The sequence below is a fragment of the Bombus pascuorum genome, chromosome 1 (assembly GCF_905332965.1).
Source record: "Bombus pascuorum chromosome 1, iyBomPasc1.1, whole genome shotgun sequence".
In the NCBI taxonomy this organism is placed as follows: Eukaryota; Metazoa; Arthropoda; class Insecta; order Hymenoptera; family Apidae; genus Bombus; species Bombus pascuorum.
In genome coordinates this window covers 31,096,471-31,121,980 of record NC_083488.1, presented here as the reverse complement: position 1 = coordinate 31,121,980, position 25,510 = coordinate 31,096,471, and the positions used below count along the sequence as shown (strand labels likewise).

General features: G+C 38.4%; 1 protein-coding gene across 8 annotated transcripts in view; it reads left to right on the top strand.

Moving 5' to 3' along the window:
- LOC132910036 (protein expanded-like) overlaps positions 1-25,510 on the top strand; it is a 119,691-nt gene that overhangs the window by 7,180 nt on the left and 87,001 nt on the right. Inside the window, exon 1 of one of the 8 annotated variants that reach the window (XM_060965461.1) lies at positions 23,933-24,103. The exons of 5 other annotated variants lie outside the window; for them this stretch is intronic. The gene's annotated coding sequence lies outside the window, so the exon portion shown is untranslated. Of the gene's footprint in view, positions 1-23,932; positions 24,104-24,699; positions 25,086-25,510 lie in introns of those variants that run through there. 2 more of the 8 variants (XM_060965470.1, XM_060965432.1) reach the window with 2 other exon arrangements.

Sequence of the window (25,510 nt, the reverse complement as noted above, 5' to 3'; positions counted from 1 at the left end):
CCGGTGATCGGTATCGAAGGGATCGGAATCGGGAAGGTGTTTTCGGATTTGATCGCGTGAGACACTCTAGAGTCGAGCGAAAGAGCATTTCGGTGCTAACGGCTTTTGCGAATTTTCGACGCGGGACAGCTGATGTATTCTGGTATAATACATGCTTCCGTTCTCTCGTAACGGCCGTAGTTTGGGATAGGGAGAGCTGCGTGGAAACGTAATCACCGAGAAGAATATTGGCCGAGCTAATCGGCCTGGCCAACCTTCTTCTTTACGTGTAAAATCCATTCTCGAGAAATTCGCGATGGCTGTACGTATATACACGAGCGTATCGGGGTGTCCGCAATTATCGTAATTATATCTCGATGCGATGAGTCATACTCATGGCTGTGCTAGTGTATACTCGTAATACACGAACCACGAGAAAGAATGGAGAATGCGGATCGTTTCGCATCCGTCGCCGTTGCTTCCACCGTTTCGAATCGCGCTCGCACGAAAACCTGTATGATCGCTCGTTCGTATACAATAGTATACATACATACATACATACATACGTTCTTTCGTTCTTTCGCTGGCTGGAAACGCGATCACGTACGCCATACTTAGCCCTACACAAGATATCGGTATACGTTACACTGTTGGCCAAGTTATATACGTAGATATTAGGGTACTTACCGATATTTAATACAAATCGAATACTTTTCAGTGTTTTTATTTTCAAGTTATTTTATCATAAATTTGTTATTTCATTCGTCTCGTATGTTAGAACGGAAGATATCGAAGAAAGTAAAATTTGTTGGAGCTTCCCAATAATATATATAATATAACGACTAGATGTAATAATACTTATTCACGTATATATAGGTATATGGTTAAATCGATATGCATACATACATGATGCATGTGTACGTAAAATTGAGATCAAAAGCACAGTGATTGTTCCCTGCCAATATAGAAAAAAATTCTTAGAAATTCACAAGTGTTATGCAACGGCAAAAAATTGAATGACATATCGTGCGTTGAGAAGGTTATGTACAGTATTTAAACAGACGAATACTTATGCAGGCGATTACATAATACACAGTCGATTTTTGATTATGCTAGTTAATTCGTCGACAACGTGATAAAACAACGAGGAATTGGAAATGAATGATGAAACTCGACTTGTGTAAATAAGCATATGGATTCCTCTTTTGTTTCGATTTCGCACTAGGTTAGACGAAAAACAAGGCGAACATTCGGATTATTATCTGACAGCGGGCTATGGAGAGTTAATTTACAAGCTTTGTTAGCAATGTGGCTAAAAGAATAAAATATATATGGACTATCATGATCCATTCTTCGTTATTTGTTCTGTAACGACGATTCGAAATTCTAATTAGTTCTAAAAAGAACAGATAACGCGATAGGGTGTTATATAATTTTTGGTTATGTACCTTTATATCTTTGTAACAATTAATACTTCGATCCTCTAAGTTCGCGATTACATTCTTTCGCAAATATGTAGATACTCAAACAACCTTTCAATAAAATAGCAAAACAAACATTATACGACGGTTCACGAAAACTTTTTACGAATATATTACGTGCGTTATATAAAAGATCTTAAAATTTTATAAATGAGATACGAACATCCTGATTATACTATTTAAATCTGAGACCTATATGAAAATGTATATATGTATATATGCATTCGAAGCAAATAACAATCTGTTCAGAACAAATTTAAGGTGGCGGAATTAGGCGACTCATCCTGCATAACATAATGTACGTGTAAAGATTAAAAGTTTTTAAATAGTTTTGTAATTACGAGACTCAACGTATAAGTGTTGAAATACTTTCGTAAGTCTGTGCACAATTTTTCTTTGTACGTTGCCAACCCGTACGGTTTTGTAACGATGAACAATTCGATCGTTCGCGATTCACGATGAAATGTAAAACAGCGTTACACGTAGTACGTTCTATCTACGGAGTAGGATTTACGGATGGCTGTGTTCGACCTGTATAATCTCTGTTCATGATCCATAATGCATCGATGAGTACCGTCTGCCTGATCACAATTTATAATTTATTGCCAAGTTACGAAGCATCTCCTGCAGCTTTTTCTCTCTTACCTTCCCGGGCACGTTGATTGTTGTTCGAAGTCTGGTAGCAGCTTCTCTCTTGTAGAACATGCTGTGAAATTCCGTTGATTTAAATGGCGTTCAAGGTAAACGCTTCGATTGAATTTACGTCCGTGGCTCTTCTCCGCGGTCTGTTATTTACGTGTGAATATTGCGGACACGGAATTGCTTTGCGAATCTCGTTTCGCGTGGAAATCAGAATCAACGCAATTCTTTTCGTCCTTTAAAGACAGATGCGGGGCTAGATATATAGCGACATATGAAAGTAAGGATTTGCACGCTTGTCGTAGAAATTTTTTATGAACTTATTACGAGTGTTAGGCGGAACTCTTTCGAAATTTCATTAGCAGTTTCATTAGCAATTTCATTAGCATTAGTAACGAGTTATCTACGGCTATCGATCGTATTCTTATTTGAGACCAATTTGGAGATGCGTATCTACTAGATATTACGAGCTATTTACTGAAAATATATACCTAGTAAAAAATTAGTATGCAGCACGAACAGTGATTTTATATATAGAATTAACGTTAAAAAATTATTACTAAGTATTGTAGCTGATTAATACGATAACTAACTGTTCCAATACTCTCGTGAGCCACTGCATCTTCGTATCTGTATGAATAATTTACAATGTATTCTGTGAATTCGGTTTCTGAGTAAGGGTTTCTCGACGTTTCGAAGTACAGGTATGTGGTTTCGTGGTTACGAAGATACAATAGAACTCTATTTGTCGGAACCCACATCCGCAGACAAACAGTTCGTTAATTCTCTCTATTGTCTATAATTTTTCCTTCATATAATAGGAGTTCACGTTAATTAAGTGGAGTCAATTAAGTCACGTTAATCGATCGGAGTTCAATCGATTGACTCCACTTAATTAACGTGAACTCCTATTATACTAATTGGGCATTAATTAAGATTTCATTTGAGTAAATGAAATTTAGACAAACGCAGTTCCCTATATACTATTGGCAGATGAAAATGAAATATTTATTAAACCGACGTAGAATTCAGCGTAACGCAAGTGACGTTCCGAAAAGCAGAGCCTCGTCGATCGATTTTCCAAATCCCAACAGACATTGGACACTGTTAGGGAATTCGGACATTGTTGTAGGGCCCGTTACGAAACTGTCGTTGGTCGTTAGACCAGATATAATGCGTAGGCTGAGTGCGTGATCTTTCCTCGCACTTTAAGATACGTAATTTCATAAGACAGATCAAAAAGAATCTTCTAATCTCTAAACTTACAGAAAGTTAATACAACCGATGTTGATACAATCAGTGATATTTAAATAGCAAATGTATGTAATATTGTATACATATATGTAGCGGATAGTAAAATGTATTATCTCTAAAACGTTTGTAAAATTCAAAGCTGCATCGCGAATAATAATTCGGTATCCCGCATACGCGGTACTCGATCGTATAAAGTTCACTCGGAGTTACACGGTTCTGGTGCTGCGCTGCGCCGCGCCAGGATGATTTTACGCGGTGAGGAACCTTTGAGTATCCCAATCCAATATTTTTCAGTACCCGCATGGCATCCGCTATAGCGTTCGCCGTTCTTCGCACATATTTCCATTTCGCATAAATATCGAACTGCGTGGAATAAAAAATAGCGCTTTCGTGTGGCGATGCGAATACTCTCCGCAGAAAATTCTCGCGAAATAATTGGACGTACACGCGCGTACCAGTAAAATAACTTACAAGTACTACCTTCTCTTCCACCGTTTTCTTCCTCTCCCTTCTTCATCTCATCCTCCTCTTCTTCTTGCAACCCTTTTTGATAAGGCTATTTCTCAGGAGCCCATTGCGAAAGCATTTCTCAATTTATGTGCAACCATCATTGATATTCCGTCGAGGAGCACGATTCTTCTCCGGGTAAAGTTAGGGGAGAACGTGCCATAGAAAGGAATTTATGGGAAGGGCTTGCGGTGTTCCGACCTTCACGGTCACGTTGCAGCCGGACCTCAAACCGCACGAAAGTTATTCCGAACAATTCCTTCCGAACGCCTTGTCTCCGATTCGCATGGACCTGGTCCCATATAGAATAGAACGAACATTATCGTGAAGTGCAGTTGGAGTACGGCGAGCACGTGCGCGTGTACAGTGATTTTTATCGCCAATAAAACAAAAATTTGTTCTATCTTCCTTTTAGAAATATACTTTCTTCTATCATTTCCTTTTCTCCCTTTTTTCTTGCTTTGACGAAGAAAACTTGGTTTGCATCTATTTCGCATCTTTGTTGAACAAATTGTTAATCCGTTAATTGTAATTACTAGAGATAGATCAGCTACAGTTAGATTGACTTTATTCCTTGCAAATATAAATACGAGATGATGTATGTTTAAAGGAAATAAAAGATGGAGAATTTTTAGATAAACAAATTGTCGGGCGGAGTCTTCTCACATCTCGGAGTTCCATCAAGCAACTCGTCTTTTTCTGTCAACAGCTTAATCCTCTGCAACGAGGATTTCGTTTGCTTACAAAATTAAAGAAGATTTTAATTGATCATAATTCTTCGATCTCGACCTATAAGTTAGGGATTGAGAATTATTATTAGATCGCAGTTGTTTACGGATCTGTGTGCTTTTTCGGAAGCACGCAAAAGAAAAAAAAAAAAATACGCATAATGTGAAAAAATTTAGCGGATGAAATAAATCTTTACATAGATTCTACGTTTTCTTAGTTGTTAATCACCTCGCACCATACGCTTTAGACGAGATACGTACTTAATTTATGACACGATATCGTTCACCTGACATTTTGAAGGAAATATCTCGCATTCTTCATTTTTTTATAATTACAACCGACAGTGAATATTCTTTCATAAATGCGAAAGGTGATAAATAGGTGATAAATATTGTATAAAAATTATTCAATCGATAAAACATATATTTAGATTGTATTTCTTGAGTTATGTTAATGACGATATAAATTTGTATAAATATCCGCAATCTAGTTAGTATTAATAGACGATTTTATGTCACATGTACATACATGGGTACGTAACTTTCAAGTTACATGGTTGCAACGAGCCATAGATTATTGCCACTTTTATGCCCGATTTTGGCAAGATCGTGTGTTTGGACACGAACAGTATACTTGACGCAGAAAGGAATTCAGGTTGAAAAGAAAAGATGCGGGTACATTTCTTAAGAACAATTCTATCGAAGAACACGTTACTTCGATAACCAAAATGCAATATAAATACTCCTTCGCGTTACTATTACACCATCATTACACCTTCATACTATCATTCCGAAATATAAACCATCCACTTTTGTCTCTAACGATAAGACAATAATGTTTATTACAGTCTTTTGTAGCAATCCTGATCTATTACAAAACGCCTCTAAATTTCGATGACATTGTCTTAGAAACAGTCTGAATTGGGTTCTTAACTAAGTCTCACAGTGCTAAAGGTTCAGCCCTTAAAATTCTTACTATGAAAAGTCTCGTCACAAAATACTGTAACTATACTTTCATCGTACAATGTCGTACTGGCGAGGAAACGCGGTTTACCCTATCCTAACGAGACTAGAAAGGCCTCGCTTAAAAATCGATGACTGCGACCCCCTCTCTTCTTCTTGCCCCTTTCGATTACAATTTCAGATCGATTCGTACATCAATGAGCGGACATAAATCGCTTTTACCGTAAACAGTACAAAACAGAACAATGGACATAGCGATAAAAATATCCTGCAGAAGCTTGGAGGCAGAGTGGTCCGTTGTACGCGCGCGCACTCCACACATAAACACACATATACATAAGCTAAGGCCTAAGGCATCTCCTCTCTTAAAGGTATACGCGTCTTTCTCGGTAGAAATGGCAAGGAACGCGAGAACTACTCGTTATGCATCCGAGTAGCGTGGATAGGGGAAGACCGTACGATCGGCCCTCGGAATCGTCGTGGATTCTGTTTCTTCGTTCTGCTCTCCACGGAGCCGCGGCCGCGCGGAGGAAAGAAACCCGCTGGCAAGCTCGATCGTGGCTCGAACGGGTGTGAATGCCCGTACGTGCCAGAAACGAATAATGAAGCCGCGGTACGATCCACGATAAAACCTGATGCCGTTGGAACGCCACTCACGTACGAATCCTTTACCTTGTACCCGATTTGCGAGCGAGCTGGTCAACATTGCCGTGTCTACGAGCCAGGTAGCCCCGTGACTGCTCCCCTTGTATCGTGTGTCTGCTCGTAGACCAGCTACGGCGAACTTTCACGTGTATACAGGGTGTTCCAGTTTTTTGCACTGCAACTTCATTCGCACGATTGATGGGTGTAAATAAAGGTGGAACGAAGAAGGTTTATTAAAAAATTATTGAAGGATTGAAGGATTAAGGAAGGATTGAATATAAGAATTAAATACTAATATCAGTGTTTTATAGGAATCGGTAGGAGGAGAATTTTATCAGAACGCAGAACGTGGCTGAAAATTTATAAAAACGTTACAACTACGTTACGAGGGTTTGTGCATTTATGGGAAATTTAAACGCGTAAAAGTAAAAATCCGCAGAATGCGTATAATGTACGTAAGTCTACGAAACATCCAAAGTAAAGTACTGGTTGTAACAGTCAGAAGATAAGACAGATCTTTAATTAGATTTTGCTTTTCTTGGTTATATTTTCTGGTTATAACATAGATTGGAAATATAAACGCATTAACAAAGTTTGGTTAGTGAAATATCTTCTGTATGAAACTGAAATACCTTGTGTATGTACGATATGCAAATTTGTGCAATACAACACGTTTCGTTAAACGTGTTTTCTTCTTAAACAAATCTTCCTTCTTTTTCTTCTTTCTGCGTAAAAAATGTTATCTCTTGACTATCTTACTGTAATGTAACTTTGTACGCCATTATGCCTTTGTTATATTACGATTATGATAGTATTATAGAATAAAAATGCGAAGGATGGAGAAAAGAAGCTTAATTTGTCAACAACTATAATTATACTGCTGTTGAAACTAATTAGACCTTGTAGGTATAAAATGTCTGTGTAGCATACCGTATTATGTTTGATAAGGAATTAAAAGAACGAGTAACATCTTATGCGAAGAGAAGAGATTTCGAAACCTTGAAATTTCGGCGAGTAAAATTGTGCGCATATCCTAGAGTGATTCACGCGAATATTATATCAGATTGAATAAGAATTGAGAATTTGAAAATTGAAAGAGTATCGAGAATTTTCTTGCAAGATATCTATACGAGATACGTATAATATTTACCGTGGTAAGAAAGGTGTGACAGTCTTTTAGTCGACTTTTATCAAGTCATATCTGTAACGTCATGATTCCATAGTAAGGTGAGCCTGCCGTTATTTTTAAATTCATTAAAATGTCTTATTTTTTAATAATTTCTCGTAACGTTCTTAAACTTGAGAAATCTTTCAACGTTTTAAAATATCGTATAATTAAAAATGAATTAAACATTAAAGCTAATGTATATAAAAACTAAAATAAATACTATAAAAATTAATCAATCACAATTCTTTTAATTTATAAGCAAATGGAATTCTAGTTAGACAGGATTAATGTATAAGGGGTGCCTTAATTCAATTGAGAATCTATACATAAAGAAAGAGTAATAGAAAATTTTTAGACGATATTCTCGGTTGTATTCAAATATTGGATACCAAAGTCCTAGAATTCCAGATGCTTCATACTCGTACATGCTTCATACTTGTGCATTGACTGTAATATTAGAAGCACCGAGATTTTCAGAACGAGCGATACATTCTAATCTAATTGCGCTCTCGTTCGTACAATCTGCCCCGTATATTTGCTCGCTGGGTATGGCTCATAAGGCGTTAAAATAGTCTTAAAATTAAGTGATTAACGTCCAACCTCGCCTGACGAACGAGATACGATCGTGTGTTTCGAACTGCATATTCACGGACCGTGCAAGTGATTTTTGAATACATATTTACAGGTCAGCCCATATTTTAAAAAATGAAAGAAATTCTAGATAGGAAATATTGACTAAGAAGGGAAGTACTTTTTGTCTATTTTGCGATTCCTCGCGTTATCAGGACAAGCCGATAGCGCATAGAACGGTTCGAATAAATTTGCACGACGCGGTGCGGCGCCCCGTTTACGTTCGCGCGTTGCTTTCTCTGTAGCTTTCTTAAAAATATCTTCGTTCCCCTACATGGAATTCGACCATCCGGCAATACCGGATCGGCTCCCTCGTGGCCGACACGGACCTGTCTTCGAATTCAGCTAACGTAGACCGTCCACGTCCGCGACGTCCACCCACGTAGTGGCCGAAGAACAGAAACGAAGGAGAGGAAGGAAGAGGGAGTGGAAGTTGTAAATAGTATGGTGCCTTTTCTGCTTCTGAAAATTCATTGCTTTTTGCGCCGTTTTCCACGGCGGGACTATTAACGGCGCACTCGAGCGCCCTACGGAGTCGCGAGTTATATGACGGAATTTATACGTACTTAAACGCGCTATTATCGTCCTTTGCACGAGATCGCGTGGGCGCGTGTGACAGTAACTGCTGGACTTTGCGGGAAGACGTGACACACGATATACATTCGAAAGTCCATGTCAGCCTCTCGAAGAGTCCACTCCTTTTCATTTTCGTTTTTTCTCTGTTTATTGCGAAAAACTCGCGACATTCCAGAAGAATTCAGGGTGATTGCCCATAGTTAAGTGCGAGGTTAATACGTATTTAGAATATTTTGCTGGTGCAAACTCGCAACGTAAATTTTGATGATGTCAGGGGAATAATCTTGGACTATTCACCGATCGTTTATCTTTCATTTATCTGATATTCTATTCTTGCTATCTTATTACGTTATTACACGCATAGCTTTTATATGGAATTAGATTAATAGCAGCGTGCAAGTGTATCGTATTTTTAGTATAATAGTATATTCTTCTTTCTGTTTTTATTCTCGCAGTACATCAAAGACACGTTATTATTATTGAACATTTTGCAAGAATAAGTAAATCGGGATAAATGTTCTTGTTTCGTCTTGCGTACGATATACGACATTGATAGTGTTGATGTATTAGTTGGGAGTCTGTATTGGTTTCCTTGATTTTGATGGGTTTTATAAGCGATTAAGATCGGACACGATTTTTAAATCGTACCGAATGGGTATCGGACGATTACCAGAGACGTTACTAGAAATTAAAAGGTTTCGGATGACGCCGGCTGTGAAATACATGAAATATTCATACGTGATATTCGTGGCATCCTCTCGAACGTATCGTGAGTATCGAGAAACTTGGGTAGCCGGTGAAAGTACAGACCTCTGGTACCTACCAGCGTGTTGTTCTATACGCGGACACGTACGTTTTAAAATAATAATGTGACATGTGGTGTGAGTGTACCGCGGAAACACTTTTCTCGATTGCGTGCCACATAGAAAATCAACGTAAACACGTACACATCTTCTCTCATTCATAAATACCTGCTCGTTTCTCATTACAACGCGATTCAGACGTAATTATGACAAAACAATTTCTAATAAATAACTACGGCTTGAAATTATAATTCATAATTCATCATCGTCTTATTACAATTTACTAAGGTACTATACGTATATGGCACGCATATTACGTATATGTATGTATGTAGTTGTAAGTCCTACGTGAGAAAATTCGATGTTTTGGGTGGATTCTGTAGTGAAATTCGCAGGATCCAGGAAACGTCGGGTCTTTCGCGGTATTAATCCGAACCTGGATACAGGGTGCAGTATGCACTCGGAATGCAGCTCTCAAAGTGGGCTGCTCTTGGCTATCGGCGTGCATCGTGGAACTTGGCTACCTGGTGAAAGTACCTCCACCTTCGCAGCGTTGTGCGTGCATGTACATTGTACATCGATGCGCGTATTTACAAGAATTGCGCGCACACGATCGTTCTGTCTCGTATATATACGAATGTAGGCATGAGGTGAGATACTGCCAGATAGCGTGGCACGTAGTGTCAATGTACTCCATTGTGTCATCCGTCACGGGCTGTGAGATAACGTGGTTTCCGTAGCGATGGCTATGACCTGACCTATCGTTCCAAAGAAAGAAACAATCCGTTGCACGAATTGGAGGAAAAATGCTTGCTAGGCATATCATCATACGGTGTTCACTCTTGAATTCGTGCTTATACCTTCTAATTGAAATTCCGATTGATCGCCTGATAAAATGGAAGTAGGTAAAGAGGGGACACAGAAACATGATTAAACCTTTGGCACACGTAACTTTTAGAGTGCTAAAAATACAAAATTCAAATTCTAATATAATCTTCCAAAGATTATATTTAACCATCTTTATTATAATTTACTATCTGTAACAATTATCCTTTTTAAATAATTAATTTATAATAATAAATCAATATTTTTGAGGATACTAATTTTCTAATTAAAAGGATGATATAAAAATTACCACCTTCTGAATCCTTCGTCGTTAGGATCACGACTTGTTACATTGTTTGGAAAGTTCGTAGCGATATTCAACGGAAGATTTAATACTCTATTAAATAATATATGCGTGTTTCTTTCAATGCTTCTTTTTCGAGAAATTGTTTATAGATTTTATTCGAATTTCTTCAAGTTCTTAAAGTGTTAAATTTCTCATAATTGAAAGAATTTTATAAAACCTACAATACGTGATAGTGAACGCTACCTCTCAATTATTGGCATTGTGAATAATCATGATACTTCACGTTAAATTTGAGCTTGGTTATTTGTGATATTTAAGGTACTTAAAATACGCAATGTATACTATTGATTTGCATAAGACATAGAATACAGATTACAACAAAGCAATCTTTCCTTAAGTCTTATGACTCATTTCATCTTATGATTCAAAGATATCGATCGAGAGCTTACATTCAACAAATGAAATTGAACGTATCTTTATAATTAACTAATTTCAGATGTTTCTCTTCAATTTTCTTTAATATTTAACTAAGATGACGACCCCTGCATTTTATTCGATTATACTTTTATTAAGGTATCGATCGTTAGTTCGCTACATTTTTCGAAGCTTATATTTTTCATGAAGATAACTAGAAATGATAATATGTATGATATTCGTATGATATATGTATGATACTAAGCTTATCTCACCAAAGACCTATTGCTATTTATGAAGTATTTTCTTCAAATCCACCCGAAGCGAAGTTCCATTTTCAATGTATCAATTACGTTACGCACAAAATGGTCGAGCATCGATGAATATTACATTCCTGTTCGAGTTTCACGTTACACTGGGATCGGGATCGCGACGAGCGGCAACGTGTGGAAACTGTTACGCCGAGATTCCGAGAGTCCACGTGGGTCTAGAGAAAGAGCGTTCTCCGTTCCAATGTCTTTTGAACCACCTGGTCGATTAATGTTCGCATTTACATCGAGGCAAGCGTCTATAGTCTAATTAATACGGCGCCCGGTGCAGCGTGCTTCAAAGTGTGATTATCTTGCCCCGTCCACCGGCACGATAGGTTATATCTGTCAATTTATCGCCGTTTACTTAACGCGCTTGCGCCTGCGCAGTCCTGTGTGCACGTGTATGCGAGTAACAACACCCACGCATACAACCTTTCTCCGGTAATGTACGCGCATGCGCACCACTTATACGCCCAGCGAAGCATAATCGAGCATAACTCCCTTATACATTACTTACTTTACGCGACAAGCGTGTACCACATCCCCGGTCATTACGTCGACTTATGCCTTATGCAACGAGCTTGTGCTGTGCGTGTGCTTTATCAACGCAACGCGACGTGACGATCTTTAGTTATCTTTACGCATTCCAGCTTTCTAGGCGTGGACCCAACTTCCACGGCGCGCCGCGTCTCCTACGCCTTTTGTTCCATCATTTATCGTGCTAACGGCGTGCCGGTGCGGCGTTCAGCTTATTGGCGCCATTACTTTGTAATTAGCGTTCCTTAAAGTTGCGCGTTAAAAGAATGTATCTACCTTTTTGTTTATACAAGTTCGGGTTGGACGGCGTTGATTAACTTGTTCGTGAGATGTAATGGACGTTTACCGTCCGCTACCACTTATGGAACCCTCCCGTTTGTTTGCAGAACCATTTTACGAAGCTTCCGTAACCCGACGTTCTTTTTTTTCGTTTTTTACTTTTAATTAACGTTGGCAAATTTTGGGGTTAATAATAGCATACATTGATAGTGTGTACATGCTTAACGACATTTTCGTTGTGAACTTATTTGAGGTTATTAATTCTTATAAGTTGAAAATGTACAAAATGACTAGAAGAACGTGTTTCTTATAAACAGCTCGAGTCTGGAGTCTAATTAGCATTGATTAATTTACGTATAAAAGTGTTATTATACGTATACGAAGATCACAGGAGACAAAATATGATAAATACATCTTTAATTTTGATGTAATTCTATTATTAGGATATTATGACAAAATGGAATATTTGAATATAAATTACTATAACATAAGTAGAAAGAATCTGTTATTTCCAGAGATACAACAAAGTTTACCTTGTAAGAAGTTTTGTATGTACGGATGTATAAATAATTAGGTATAAATTGTAGAGATAAAAGGTATACATAATTGCTAATACGAACAATGTTTTAGTATCTTTCAATTTCAACGACAAATAATATTTTTAAGGTTAGCAAGAGAGAAGAAAATACATGTTTAGTTCCAAAATGAAGTTAAAGGGGAATTTTTGCCACATTTGGAATAATTGACACGATGAATTTTAAGACTACTCCTTTATAAAGGTATAAAATGTAACTCATTATCACATTTGCAATTTACTTATTAATACAAATTTTCATAAATTAGGAAAGATTAAGTTGAAATCCATAGAAGGTCGTAACATAGTAGACAGTCTTGTAACAACAGACCGCAGTGTAAACTGTCGGTGGCGCGTTCTGATCTTAATTCAAAAGTCTAGAAAGGGACGAATAATAACATGTAGGATAAAGAGAGATGCTAGGACGGAGAAATACGTTTGACCGAGGGGACATAATATCCGAGTAGTTTGCCGAGGGCAAACACGAGGGCGACACGACCTCGAGGCTCGAAGAATTCGGCTCTTGGATCGAATTGACCTGCGTGCCTGTGGCTTCTTGCCAGCCGCGCCGCGTCGCGCTGTTGTGTGGCTCATTTTTCTGTCCGTGCTTTAGGATCTCTGTTATTAAACTGGAATGGCACAAACGTCGTTATACGTTAACCGTATGGCTGCTGTATCCGGGAACTATCAAACTAACGACGCCTCACGTGCGGCCGACTGGCCTAAAAATAGACGGTAGTCCCGCCATATAATTACGATCTCGGATTCCAGGATGTGGTCCAGGCGATTTAATTCGACTCTCTTCTTTCTGTTGTCGACGTCCAGCGGAACGCCAATCGACATATTCGTGCAACACACTAAGTCCCCGCTGGGTTCGCTTAGATCGTAATTTGAACTTCGTAAAATCGTTGCATTTGGCCTTTTCTCTGAAACCTGGTATACGCGTGTACGAAAAACTTTCTTAATGGGATGCGGGGCAGATTCCACCAGGACTTTTTTGTAGTCGTTTAAAACGTAGACTGACGTCACGTTTAATTGCACGTCCGAGTGATCGTTTCGCATGTTCTTATTTGGAACGTGTCAAATTGTTTTCTAGGAAACACTCATTTAACATATCTTGTGCCAGGTGGGATTTTGGTCGATGATGGTAATCGACAAGAGTAAAATGTTTATAAGCTTAAAACATGTTTGTTTGTTACATTGTTTGCTGTATCGTTGAAGTAAGACAAATGGAAGAGAAGACTTCGATATCTGGAATTTAATATTCCGTTTTTCTGTAATATTTAAGAAAATATTCTTTAGCCTAACACTTCGTTTTGATTTAAACTAGTTCGAAAATCTTTATTCAACGAAAGTCTTTCGAGTCAAGATTTTCCGGAGTTCCTTTTATGATTATCGTAGGTAACAGTTTTTGTTCTAAAGTTTAATTTAAAAAAAAGATTTATAATTAATTTTGAATTAAAAACCGAGCTTGCATCAGTTTATTTTTCCAATGAAAAAGATAACATTACAGGAGCACGATGAAAGAACGAAGAAAATAGTATGGAATGGCACCAACACGTTCATTGACGATCAGATTTTCATTACCTACGATGCCATAAATACGAAGCTAATAAACAATTTCTATATCTTAGAACTTTACACGCGTACCTTATATAAATTATGGTAAAAATGTTTTCCTATGGGCATCACACACACGTACGTATATGGTAAAAATACCAACTCGGATTCGAAACGTACGCAATGAATGCTTGAGTTAGCTTGTGCCCTCGGTCATTGTCTTGTCGAGATTCTTCTGCAATGAAATACGGTTATCGTTCTGTCATGTCGACGAAGAAGTTCCAGGCGTTTAACCGTACGAAACGTAAATTTCAAGCAAGCAATTCGAGCCTCGCTTTAAAATATCATCGCGTCTACGTGTCAGTAGATTCCAGGTAATTAAGTTGCACTTACGCCACGTTCGTTAATATCGCTATTAGACGTACATTAAGCCACGTAATTGAAGTATTACATCTTTGGAATGCGTTGCGGTGTATCTGGCTGCGTTAATTGCCATGATAAAATTTGTTTTTCCGCGACGCTTAAAACCACGTTCAACGCTGAGAAGGTATACTCTTCTCCGGTAAGTTTGATACGGGAACCTTGTACGTGTTTTATGTCATACGGAGAATTTAACGATGAATGGTCCCATCCGCTTTGAAGCGTACGATCTTGCGGTGCATTAGGCTCGCCGAGTATCAGCATTGCTGACGCAGATTACGTGAGTCCATTTGTGCGTCGCGAGGTTAACACAACGCTGTACTAAATTCCTGGTGACGTGTCTGATCCTCGTACACACATAGCGCAGATATGCTCTGTGGAAAATGGATGAAGCAACCAGGCTTTCACGCTTTCTTTTTTACCTCGATATCGTTGATTCACGTAGCTGTATGTCTTCCATTACAAGCCCGATAAGGGATACGATATAAAAAATGTCCACGACATTGGTCGTAACCAATCACGTATCAATTTATACTTTCTTTCTAATGTAGTGAATCAGTTTTTGGTCCTTTTTTGTCCTATAAATATTCATATATACAATGGTTCACTAAGATATCCCAATATTTGCAGATATCTTTTACGAATATATTGCGAAACATTTATATAACGTTTATATTTATAAAATGAATAGCCTCGGTCTATTAACGGGCCGTTTTGATCCGATCGATTTTAACTTTGGCTCTGATGTTAATTAGAAACTGACGATTAGATCGTTAAAAAATTATCAATTAAAACGTATGTAGGTTTAGATTATACGTTAGGATTTATCACATCTACCGTGTTTCTTTTTAGTAGCTTTTTTTAGTATAGGAAATAACTACTACATATAACTACTATATATAATAGGAAATGACGACTACAGAATAATTACTATGGTAGTTACAAAGTAGCATAGTATCTTCTTCAATAATTACTAAAATATATTTAGCCTCTATTCTTATATGTTAAACAATTTTGCACGAAAGTTGATCGAATCTAATTACACATAACATTAACATACTGTCACAAATATTATCATTTCTATCGATGTATGTTAAAATGTTGAGAAAACATTTATTTTAAAAATATAATATACCAAAACCAATCTATCAATTGTAAGATATATTGCCCTAATCGGCATATCGAGCACCAATCGCCTTTGCTTGGCTACGACGATTATATAAAGTTACATGGCATAAGTATGTATACTACATGTACTATTTGTATTTTATGGGACATCCTAGTATATTTTATCGGGTGATAATTTGTCAACGAGAAAGTTTCGAAACTTGAACTTTTTCGTGCGTTAAGCCGATATCAAGGTCCTCGTATGGAGTGCCTATTCCTGTTTCCCGTAAACAGCGTTTAAACAGTTTTTAACGAGCAATCTGTGCATTCGCGTGCATCCGTACCATTAGGGAGGCGCGTCCATTGCCCCTTCTTTTAGCGTATAGCTCAATAAATTTGGAAAGATGTTAATATATTTCTTCTCGAGAGTAAATCTCTCGCGCAACGCTGCGTTTAAACTGTTTTAAGTAATTATATCTACCTTTATCTCGCGTTTTATGTCATTTTAATTCATGCTTCATTTTTTGAATACGACACTTTTTCTTCTTTTCCCGTTCACGTACTATTTATTACAATTTTTTATGATAATATGATACAAGAATTGAAACATGCCAATAATGCGACATCGCACAACCAAGTATTTCCTTTGTAAAAAGTTGGCCGAGATTGAAATTTTCAAACTCGTTTCGAAATAGAAAGAAAAATATTTTTCCACGTAATATTATTGCAGTGAAACGACACGATAGACAACACGGCGACTTCGGACTTTTTATTCACCAGTTGCTTTTCCTCCAACGTACAATGGTAAATTTTTCTATCGTGTCTATTTAATATATTTATGTGAACGTTACGATAATGTTTCAACTTCAGTTTCCTACGTGACTTTTACGTCAAAGATGAACAAAACATGGTCTAGGTCAGTAACTTGCTATAATCGAAAAGTAAAAAGCTAGAGGCAATATATAAATAAAGGAACAATAGGTAAATAAATATATATTACGCGCTGATAGTTAACTTTCACAAAAATATATATCTCTGTATGAAACATTATGAAATTCATAAAAATGAACCATATGTATATACCTAAAATCAATCGTATGAATTTATTTAATTTCAGAAGAAGTTGGCATATAAATTTCCCAAAATGTGATTCACGTTTTTTGCGAATTGTCCGCTTTGTATTCCCTCGCAATAGTATTTTCCTACCGTTATATGCACAACTGAAACAGCCGATGGAATATAAATGAGGTTCGATGGTGATCGCGTGGCAAACGACGAACGATTGGTACACGAAATTCTTCGGACGTCGAAATTCTTTAAGAAACGCCTTTGCCACTATGCTCGTAAGTGTGAGTGTTCTTACATAATGTCTTATGTACTCCTGCGGCACGATCGAATCGAATGGTCTACTACGGAATGGAATGGAGTGGAATGGAATCGGTTGGAATGGGGCCACACACTCTCGACTGTAAGCTACTCGATCAGCCGTGTCGCTAGGAAAGGACTCGTAACTCGTAAATGTTCCTAAAGAAGGAAAAGAAAAAAAAAAAAAAAAAAAAAGAAAGAAAGAAAAATGAGAAAAAAATCTCGTCTCATAGTCATTTGGCGAACAGTATAATTTGGTTATTTGAAGTGGCTGGAATGTCGACCTCGTTCAGTTTCTTGTATTCGCAATTTACGCGTTATTAAACGTCGGATAATAATTTTGAATGATTTATGCGAACGTCTCTGTTAATTAGATCTTGCCAACGTGTAATTTCCTCTTTGCGAATAACAAACAAAATACCGTGCTAATTTCTGAATGAACAGAAAATTTACTCTCGCTGGATTTTTACATGCGACAAGAACACTGAACAAAGTTCGATGTAGTTCGTTTGTAGTACGTTTCCAGTTCCTTTCGATTCTTCGATTTTATGTTTTCTTTTTAGTTATCCTCTACTTTTCTATTCTTTAGTTTTTCATGGTCTATTTGCTTCGTCGTCTAATCAACTCGTTTTCCTTACTCTAACTATCCTATCCGTTTGGTCACTCGTTCCAGGTAACTTTATCTATAGTTTCTCTGATTAGTTTTTCACATGGAATTATTCCTAGCCGGTTGCATCGCCGTTTACAAGACACCCTGTACACGTCTCGAAGATAACTAACAATCAGATAAATTGTCTCTACCCGTCGTACAACCAGTGCACACTTTATCGGTTACGAGCGTAGCACGATTTTTCAAACCTTTATTCAGACAGCCGTTTCTGAAAGAATTGAATGAAAAGAGGAGTTATCACAGCCCTGGAACAGGTAGGACGCGCTGCTGCTGCTTACAAATAGAGAAAGAAGGAAACGTACGCGCGCTTGTTACGTCGCGATGATAAATCAGCGTTTCCTGCGTTACGGTGCATCGCGACCAGAGGGATGGTAGCAACAAACGGCTGTGTACGCGTCGAAAGTATGGTCATTCGGTTCGCGTGACACGATGAATCGTATGCACTGTGTGCACGGAGGCCTACTTGAATCTACAATCTACGATGACAGTAAACGTCGCGCCGCGCCGTTACGAGCAGATCGGGGCGGACTCGCGCGAGTGAAACGCCGCCGCTAAATCCATATGTATCGAGGACGCTGACTTAGTTATGTATATACTTGAACTTAATCACATAGGTCTGGATGAAAATAGGTTTAAACAGGAGACGAACACGCGCGCAATATGTATTCTTCAAACTGTGAAAGACAGAAGAGTAGTAGATGGTGAAAGGGCGATTTTTAGATTTTTCGCGAATACACGTGGTCGTTAAACCGAAGATCGGGATTACGTAAGATACGCAGTTACACGTTATATTAAATTAATTTACGTAATAAAACGCGACTTGACACGTTCAACGTCAAACAGCAGGATTTCTACGGCTCCTACGTTTCGTATTGAAAAAGAGACGGAAACAACCTTATTTCACTCGGTTTCCTTAAAAAAGAAAAATAGCTAGAACGTCAGATTATTGAGAAATATTAAAAAAGATAATAATAATGTCGATACATACGTATATCGATGTCGTCATTGAAGAGTTTTATCCTCGATACGTGTATCGACTTCGCACTGAACGTGTTAATTGAATTACGTATAGCCTAAGAGACAAGGTATCTGTAGTCACGATAAAAATACGAACATCCGTAATTAAGGGTTATCTATCGCCCATACATTTATACGATCACGAAAAATATAGAGCAGTGCTTAATTAACTGCATTAATCTCTAGAGAATTTGATTCGAATGAATTTATTTATCTAACGTGATGCAAAAGATGATTATTAATCTGGTATTTATTACAACATTTATTTTCTAGTTCTTTCGTTTTTGTTAACGGTTAACACCATGCCACGTATTTACTTGAATAAATATCCCGATCCTCTACAATTACGATTATAATTACTACCTACACAAAAGGATAAAAAGGATGTAAAAAAGTAAAGTAAAGTAGCAAATGTAATATATATATATAGTATGACGAAGGTATGATAATTAATTCTTGTTTACCTCAGAAGAATACCAGTGTTCTTTAAGTGTGGTTAACAATTTTAAAGATGGAACAGATCGCGAAAATATTCGTATATGTAACGTACGTACGTACCAAGTCACGAAGTACATTAGACCAGAAACATTAGCAGTCGTCACGTGCCTCGCAAAACGTTGAGCGAACTCCTCGCGCTGTCAACGGATACGCGGCTTAAAGTTCAGCGTGCGTCGTTGTGGTATCCAACAAATTGACGGACAAAATGAAGCGTACGTTTGACGCTGATTTATCGTGCCATTGTGCAAACGTCGAACGCGTCGAACGTTACATGACGTCGTAACTTATTCTATCGAAGCGAATGAACGCGTCTAAGGCGTGTGCGCGTTGATCCTTGATCCTTGAATCGCGTACGGGGTGAAGCGCAAAAAATACCACGAGGAAGATTATAAATCGGACGGGCCGACTGGAAAAAGTAAATGGACCGAGTGAAACATAAAGGGAAACAGGCGAGAGAGTAAGCAAGCGCGCGTGTGTTTGATGAGTTCATCCTGTGTGCTTTTCTCTACTGATGCGGGGCGCTGCATTTTCTTTGACACGTACAATAGGGACGAAGGGAACGACGAATCTTATCGGACTAGTGGTTTACAGTCGTGCTTTCTGAGAAATAAATTTATCAGTCAACGAATAATCGAGAGTATCGTCAATGTTTATATTCTATGTTCTTCTGTAACTTGTTAAGAAAATCGTTCTATCGATTATGAGTAACAGAAACACATTCTTTTATAGTCTTGCGAAGAACACGTGATACGCTAATAATAAGATACGAGACAACAGTTTCGTCAAAAATAGATATATTTGTCCTTCGATTAATCGATAGCTTATTAAAATACAGTGTCGTTTATACGCAACATTGAATACGAAAGAGTTAAGAAAATTAAAGTCATCAAAAATTTCGAGAAAGTTAGTCATTAAGAATCTTTTATTTGCTACAATGTCCAAGAAATGAATTTATTTATCTGAAGTGATGTAATTTCAATCTTTTATTTATCGTCTTATTTCTCAAAGAAATGGAACGATGATCTAATATAAATAAAATATCGGTCGAACATCAACGATGAATAAGATCAAACTTAAGGATTAGATTAGTTCTTGAACCCCTCGTTATAATTTCCTGAACGACCGATAGATACAAAACATTCGTGTATTTACCTTTCTGGTGTGTGTAAACAGATCTGTCGTACTGTTTTTCAATATTTACAACCGAATATGTTTTTGTATGAAAGAAATACAGAAAAAATATACTTTTAGAGGTATAACGCGTCCTAAAAGTATCGTTAACCCCTTTTTATTCATGAATGAGATACTTTATGAACTGGTTTTTACCCGCAACCTTTTTTTAGCCTGAAATATCTCATCTGCTAATGAAAAGAAAGGCGAGATATCTCATCCAAAGCGTCGCACGAACACGAAATACTTCGTTCGGTTCACACTCGTTCAATAACACCGCAAGATATTTCTTCATCCATAGAATAAAGACGAAAGATACGCGAGTGTCACTCGTCGTATCTTCAGCTTTCTGCGATAAGTCTTCCCTGCGCGTTGGAAGCAACGCTACGTGCCACGCGACGTCTTTAGCTTCGCATTAATTTTTAATTCCAATCCGACATTTCCAAGATGAATAGGTATATAAGTAACGAAATAATTTAATTGGCGTACACGTTGAACGATAGATACAGCGACGCGGAACTGCATGTACCTACGAAATACGCGGATGCGGATGGTAATTAATCGGAGAGAAACGTGGACGTTTTCGTTTTCTTTCGCAGGACGGTGGAACGCGATCGGGAACGTATTTCTTCGTTCGACTTGCAATTTGAAATTTCAAATTCTTCGACATAGCGTTCTGGCTCGAGATATTATAAATAGGTATCGATAAACGCGTATTTCGAATTACGTCATGGGGTCGAGTGAAAAAAAGAAGGAAGTGTCGAGAGTCGCCGTAGGTGATTGTCGCGCGTCGCGTCGCGTCGCCTCCAACATACGAGAGAAATTGCGTAATCGACGAGTTTTCATCCTCGTGTGTTTAACATTTCAACGCGTTTCTTTTAACTCGATCAAATTATATCGGGAATGTGGTATTTAAACTCGTGACCTCCTATCCTCGGAAACCATACTGATCAATTCCATGAATTGAAAAAGTAGAGAAAGGCGGTGATATTAATCGCAGGGCGATACGAGCATTACTTTCTTTAATTTATCTTTGAATTTGCTGTTATTTATGATTCTTGTGGCGAACGAATTTACGAAATTACATAAGTTATTTATTGTCTGAGACGTTAAACACGTGTACTTGTGCAATTAAATTGAGAAATTCACTGAAATTGCAGTTAAATTTAGCTTTCGAGAGGTTCATTTGACCCGTCGATCTGATTTTTTTTCTGTTCCGTTTGTACTCTTCTTTCTCGTAAAGATTGACGGTATCGAAGAAAGGACATACGAACGAGTCCAATTAAAAAGTTCGACCGTATCGTTTGGTTGTTTATCGATTAAGATTTTTCTTATTCATTCTTATTAATTTTAACTATATTGTTACGAATTCTGATGATTTACTTGAGTGGAACATCCTCAATCCATTCTCGCTCATTTACCTCGTACATTTTGCGAGTTTAAAATGGCAAAACTTTTTGTTCTAATTAATCCAGAAGCGTTTAAGTAATATTTTAAAAACACGTTTTTCGTAGCTTTAACAACGTTTAAAGCGACAGGCAACGAGCCCAAATATTATTTCTCTTTACTACTTTCTTATTTTTAACGACATATATGCATATTTCTTAAATTATTTTTTAAATCTCAATCTCTAGAGTTCAAAGACGTATACGAGGGATTTTTGTAATCATTTTATAATTACAACATTAGTATCCTTTGAGCAGCGGCAGCAGGTTTGACCAGTTCGACTATCTAGAACTCATCACACTTTCATTCTCTTCTCTCTCTTTTTTTTTTTTTTTTATGTCCCTCTCCCTACTGTACGTCTGGCAGCAGCGACTTAAGCTGCAGAAAATCGTCGAAATAGTCGATTAAGCTTTCAGACAACGAAGAAGGGTTTTCGAAGGAAGGTTAAGGTATCCCGCAGGAGTGGGAGATGAAAGGGTTGCGTAGCGCGGAAGCTCGCCATTATATTCGCATTATAATCCCATCAGTGGACTCTTCTGCCTAACTGGACAGCTACGAATAATACGACGTACTTAAATACACGCCTCTACTTTCCATTCCATATCTATTCGAAGGTCCTCAGCTTTCTACGCTGGATCATCTATCCTTTTCGATCTTCGTTATTAATCTCGCTATTAAACGAAATTTCACAGCCTCTCCACAGCCGCGATACATGCGATGAATTTAATTTTACGAAAATGATGTTTAATGGTTTCGATAACATTTCGGGATAACATTGTCTATAATAAATAACGTACATTTATATATTCCAATTAATCTCTTTTTTTATCATATTCGATAGAGGACTAATTTTTTTTTCCAATAAAATGTAGATTTATATTTGGTATATGGTTATGAATCCCGAAATTTTTAAAAGGCAGAAAAGTTCTATGGTAGATGGAAATGCCACTGCAATAGGAAAATACTTCTAATAATAATAGTCATAATAATTATATTGTACGATATGTATGATATTGATATTAGGAAATATCGATTTCTTATTCCCGCGTATAGTAAGATACCAGGGTAAGGGAAATATAAAAAAGAAGGAGTAAAGAAAATAGAAGCAATCGAAATTAACTTATCTTTTAGCTTTTAATCATACAACACATCTTGTATTCGTTATTCACTAATACTAATACCAAAAGGGATATTGGTGGTTAGGTGTGTATATCCTTTCCAGACTTCAATCGTCGTTTTTGTAACAATCTAATATTTTTTTACAAGAATCTAAGCTTTCATTAGCCCTACTATTTTCCTCGGTGCTTCTTTATATCCTTCCAGATGGCTTCTCCTCAAACCTTAGGAATACCTTATTCACGTAAAGGAATACACAAAATTTAGAAAAATTAATATACATATATCTAAAACTAAATATTTATGGACAATTTATATTTTAATAATATCTATTACAATAAAATAATCATGTCGGGTCATACGAGCAAGAACAGCAGGGTTAATTTAAACAAGTAGCAGGAGGCGAATTTACGTACCAGATAAGGATACTTTGTGAAAGGTTTTCACGTACGTACATACGTATATTTCATAAAATATGCTAGTTTAAAGCTTAAAGCGGTCGTATAACGATTGCGCGCAGGCGAGCGTGTCCACGTTAAAGCCCCAACCGGCATCGAAATTCCACGCCATTTATCCGATCTGAAATCATAGGCAATCATGAGTAAAATAGCAGAGGGCTCGCTTAACCTTCCGTTTCTCTTGTCATCGTGACTCTGTCGGTGCGCGAGAACGCGACGCGACGTGGCCGGCAAAGTGGTGAAAGCCACGACGGTGATAACCTACTCCAGTGCGGCTGCCCAGTTGCAGGTTGCAGCTGCCTGCTCGCAAAACGCGGAATCCCAGTTACGCGTTCTCGTACGGAGGAAGAACGCTGCCTGAGACTGTGTAGAATGCTCTTGTGCAGATAGCAGCGTGTGCACGTGGTGGTTTACTTCCGCTCGAGGCACGCGGTTCATCCGACCACAAACATACATACATTACGTACACGAACATACAACGTGGTCGGTAAAAGAGGAAGAAGGATGAAGGAAGAAGAAGTAGAAGAAGAGCACGAAACGAAGAAAGAGATAGAGGTATTGGAAGAACAGAAGGAAGAGGTGGAGTGACGAACGAAAAGGACGAATAATGTAGAACGAGAGATAAAGAAGAAATTAACGACTGAACGCGAGGGAGAGTATGTAGAAAATTAGATAGAGAAGCTGGGATGAAACGAACGAGAAGATAAAGGAATGGAATGGTAAAGGACGATTATGACCAAGAGAAAGTAGCAGATGAAAGAGAAAAGAGGAGAGAGAAAGAGAAGAACGATGCAGACACAACTTCGCGCAACTACCCCACCTTTGGTTGCTTCACTGACTGTTTCCTTCTCTTTTTCTGTGTTACGTCTCCCTCGTTCGTCTTTCTTCGTTTTCGTTTTCCTCTCTATCTCGCTCGTAGTCCGTTCTTCTTCTTTCTTCGACTCAGAAAAAGCCCGTTCTCGGCATCTCTGTCCCTCTCCTGTTCTGTTCGGCCAATTCCTCGTATTATACCAGGTTGCGGCGTGGAATGCGGGCGTCCTTCGTTCGCTTCGAGCAGCGTCCAACCGATGAGCCCCGCTAGCGTTATCCTTCGCCGGTCCTTCGCATGCGCTCCTTAGGGCTTGGTAAAATTAACCTGGAATACTCGGCCGAGACGCCCGCCTCGCTCTTTTCTCTCTCTTTCCTCCTCCCTGCCTCAGATTCGTTAAACTCACTCACGCGGCTCTCACCAATACGACCGACATGCCATTCCGCACGTGTGTACTTCCCCGTATATGCAAGCCGCGTATGCGCGCATACAGGCGCATGCGCAGCAGCCGCGTAACAGAATCACGGCGCGGCGCGGCGCGGTGTACGGAAACGGCGATCGGCGTACTTACTTGGCGCTGGGTTTCTCGGGGTTATTGACGATGAAATTAAGGCGATTTGTCGAAGTAGAGCGGTTTTATTGGGAGTTCGTGCTCCTTTCGGATTGCGGATAGTAGAGAAACGGGCGCGAGTGCACCGCGCATGTGCATTGTGCATACACATGGTGGAGTTCGTCTTGATGCACACCGGCGCGGTGTGTCGATACACCACGGCAATTTATTTTTCTACACACACGTGTGGTGTCTGCGGAGGCTGCTTTATATACCCAGGGTAACCTGTATATACCGCCACTGCCTGCCATTATTCTCAATAATTCTCGACGGTTAATGACAGTCTGCGGAATATTTTTTTGCATGCGCGAAGGCCCGGTGTGCCGCAGACCGCGCGAAAAATTGTCGTTTTCTTCGTCAGGGATATTATTGCGGTGAAATTCAATGTTGCGGAAAGCAACATGCAATCTCTTCGCGTAAACGTGTCTCAGTTCGTAGCGATCCGAACTATCTTGCTGCGTCCATCTTATCTGAATGCGAGTATCCTTTTTATTCTTTCATTTTTGTTCGTCTTTTTGTGTGCGTGTACGCGCGCGCGCGCGTATGGACGCGCTCGCGCGCTTTTACGTTCGATTCTTGGTATCTGGCGCGGAATCGAGCCTCTCACTCAGGTAGAATACTATAATTTAAAGGCTTATTTGTGTT